Here is a 4,455-nt window from a genome sequence, read left to right on the forward strand (position 1 = left end):
ATTATTAAATCTAATAATTCTGTGAATATCTCTCTCATTCTCTCATTAATACTACATAGTAAAAGATACTTTGTATTTATGTTAAAACAAATTCTTGTTACAATTTTTGTATTGAATTTTTAATATATCCGACTTTTAATTTAATAATATAATTGTCTAATTTAAATATTTTTTGTTAAATTAAAGTTTAACATTTCTCAATGTTAAAATAACACAATTTGTAGGTAAACAAACAAATAACATAAAAATAATGTAATTTTAAAATATAAATTCTAAGAATAAATAAATAAACTGTATGTGTTGATTTAATATATTATAAATGTTAATTTCACTGAAGAAATATATTCTATACAACTAGTTACATATTTTATATGTGAAAATGTACAGATATTTTATGTTTTTTCTCTTTGTAACAGTAAATATCTGTTAAATCTATATATTGCATATATTAAATATCACAGAGGCGAGGCATCGCTTAAATTAAAAATGTAAAAATAGCATCCAATTTCATTTAAATTTAATATAAATTATAAATGTGTCAGTTTAACATAAAATTTATTTTTAAATTGTTTTAAAGTATTACGCTTCTTGTGTTAATTTTTTACATATCTAATATTCATGTTACTTTCTAACATATTCATCTTATGTTAAATTAACAAAAAAATTTGGTTAAACCGTTTGGGAGATGTGAAAATGTGTTAAATTTAACACTAAATTTTTTACTGTGTACGTTAGAGATTAGTACTACATTAGAATATTTAGTTCTTAGTTTCTAAATTTAGACCTGCGAAACAAAGTTATGTAATATTTTTTCGTAATTTGAACATGTTACTATGTTTTGTTCACGAGCATGTAGTAAATTTTTTTTTAGGTTCTTGTAAATGCAGCAGTGCACTAAGATTTATCTAGTAACTGTATAAAATTAAATTGCACATACACAGAAGGAAAGAGAAACTGTGACAAACGATATTTGAGAAAACCTATGAAAACAATCATTGGCGATGAATTACAGCAAAAGGCAGTTCATATGAATCGTGTTGAGAAAGCGGATATGTTAATGACAGAAGAAGATCCAAATCCTCCTTATTTGTACACCTCGGCCATTCTGCGTGCAGCTAAAACAAAAGTTGTAAATGCAAATTATATTCATATGGATGGTCTTGCAGCGTTAGTAATTTTAAAATCAACATCTTTAAATAATGTAATCCATAACATTGGATTAGATCCAATTTTTGTGTATTATTGAACTAATCATCAATTAAACATATACAAAGGATATTCCATAGAAAATGATTCGTGCATATTTGTTGACGCTACCGGTAGTATTGTAAAGAAATTATGTAAGGCTGATGGATCAATTTCTAGTCATATGTTTTTATATGTTTGCGTTATTAACTGTAAAAGTGGACAGTTTTCAGTATGTCAGAGATGATATCTGAAAGTCATAATGTCAATTCGATTCATTTTTGGTTGGCAGATAGATTACGTTCTAGTGCATCGATGCCTAAGGAAGTAGTATGCGATTCGTCCAGAGCACTTCTTATCGCGATTACTCGTGCTTTCACAGGTTATCTTAATATTAATGATTATACGGATGCATTTAGAAACTATAATTTACCTAAATGCTACATCAGAATTGATATATGTCGCACATTTCATAAAAAAATATGCTAAAACTTGTCAATCTTTAAATAAGAGAGTAAAGATTTTTTACCTGGAGTGCAATTGGTCAACTAATACTTTCCAGAAACGTAGCAAGTGCTAAAGAGATAATAAGATCCATTTTTACAATAGCATTATCCGAAACAGATGGAAATTTACGAAATGGTTGTTCAACACAATGTGATCTAGAACGCGTAAAATTAGTAAATTTAATTACAGTGAGTAATACCGATTATGAGAATCTCAAAAATAACATCGATGGTAGCGCTATATCTGAGCTTGAGGATATAAATTATGAAACAGATGACTGTATTAATAATCTGTTTGAAAATTCGTGGAGTACATGGGGCAAAGAGATTTTACATGAAGTTAAAACCTCAATTGTTTTAGATGCAGGCGATCGAGTTAATCCGCATTATTTTCCGAAGATGGTCGAACGCTTAATGATTGATATTAAATTATTAATTACCGCTATGGACAAACATTTATACAGATCAGTTCGGCTATGGTCGCATACCTGCTTCCAGTGCATTAGTCGAAAGTGAGTTTAATAAAGTAACAAACGACTCACATCAGAAATGATTCATATAAAAAAACAAAAAAATGGTGTAAATAAGCAAACAGACACTGAAAGGTTTCCAGAATCATACTTTCCACTTTTATAAGTCTTCTTTCCATAGAAGCGAAATTTAACGCAATATGTGAGGATCATATCATCTCGTATTTCAGTATTGTCCGTGTCGTCGAGTGTTGATGATGTGTGTTTTGCTTTCTCGACCGTTGTAATATTATTATTAGGACGTGATTTCTTGCTGTGCTACGAATATCTTGATTAAATAATTTAACGGAGGTAATCTTACTAATATTTCTTGTTTTTATAATTGACATTTTGCTTTAATTTAATTTTATTATTGTTAACTAGAATCATTAAGTTTTATTTTAATTTATTACGTTGACTAGAATCAGGAAGTTTTTTGGTTCAATTATTGACATCCGAGATTGGTGGTTCAGCGATGCACGTACTGATGATATTAAAGAAGTTTAAAGGTATAATATCATATTATAGTTATATAACACATTGTTAACTGAGTTTTTTTATTTTTATAAATTTTTTTTTCTTCGTTGTTATTAGAGAGGAAGCGGTCATTTCAGTCACGAGGAAATTTTCAATGTAGATCAAACCATAGTGCATGTAGCGCGGACATTATAATCATGTTATGATTTGACGATCGAATTTGTTATAGGATTAATTGTTAGAATGTAAAATTTTACGTAAGGAAATGTATATAATTGTAATAGCGAACAAGGCGAATATATGTTGTGAGATAGGTTAGATTATGTATGGAAGTATTGTTGTAAGCTTGTTTTATGCATTATCAGTTGAATATTGAGAATGGTCTGATGACAGACCGAAACGTTTATTTATCAGCAATTATTTATCAGTAAGATTAGTAAAATATAAATAATTTTTTAATAAAAATACGCTATTTCAATCCTGCGCACGTGAAAAAAGCCATATAAAACCAAATTTTATCTTATAAATTTTAACCATTACAAACATTTTTTTGGTGGGGCAGATGGCGCTGTAATCAGGGAAATTAAAAAATGAGTCTAAAACGTTTAAAACGTTAAAAAGAACCGTAACAAAGGCTGGTAAATTTAATATAAACATACTCAACGTCGAATGTTCGAGAGATGGATTATTGCAACAAATGCAGGATATCTTGAGTCGACTACTTCGATCGAGTACTACATAAAACACAATGAGAAATGAGAAGGAAGAGGGGGAAAGATGGAAGGACATATATAATCAATACTATAATAGTTTCAAACGATTAGTATACAAAGAACAGTCATTCCGACAACATCCACGTATTCGATCGTGAGGATAATACTGTTAGAATTCACACCAATGCTCAACAACGCGGATATCGAAAAGTATCTCATGGAGCAGGACGATCGTAATGAAGGTGTGAAGAGAACATTCGACGATGAAAATCCCAATAATGAAACACATCAAATAAGTAGGTATTTTTTTCTTTGCGTCTTTTTCCATCTACTCATTTTTTTCTTTAATTACAGACATCAAATCACACATCGTCCTATCGTACGCATTCTCGAGAGAAGATATCCGTTAACCGTAACTGGCTACAAATCTTGAACATTGGTATCAATGTCAAACTCCCTTCTTACATAACTATCATTTTGGGGGATTCTCACGGTAAAGAGATTCCGCTTTCACCGGACATCTGGAGAAAGCTTCTCGAGCAAAAACACGTCATTTTATCTCTTTTGCAATACGATGAGAATAATAGAGGAATACGCGCGACGCCGTCTCCAATGTACGTTGAAAATTTAACGTTACGCTTCGGACGAATCAATAATCTACCAATACTGCGTCTAGAAACAAGTACAACTTGTCTGTCCATGTCAAAAAGCACTGTACTTAATATATTTAATCTTGAATACTGTGTAAATCTCATTTCCTCCTTAACCGCAATGACCGATAACGTTGACAAAAAATTTCCACGACTTCTCGCTATCGCGTCCACTGCCACAAAATCTACGAACATGCTGAAAATGATGTACGATGACGAATTCTTCGACCGCAACAACATCCTCGATTGTGAGTTGATCGCTCTGGTTTTTGGAGAGCATTAATTATATACACCATTCGATAATAAACACTATTCGGTAATTATGCATTATAACGGACCACCCTCCGATGACCTTGACCTTGACACATGTTGTCAAGGTCGTGACCCTGAGTGACCTCCAACAAGTTTTAACCGT

The sequence above is a fragment of the Trachymyrmex cornetzi genome, unplaced genomic scaffold (genome assembly GCF_001594075.2).
Source record: "Trachymyrmex cornetzi isolate Tcor2-1 unplaced genomic scaffold, Tcor1.1 scaffold918, whole genome shotgun sequence".
In the NCBI taxonomy this organism is placed as follows: Eukaryota; Metazoa; Arthropoda; class Insecta; order Hymenoptera; family Formicidae; genus Trachymyrmex; species Trachymyrmex cornetzi.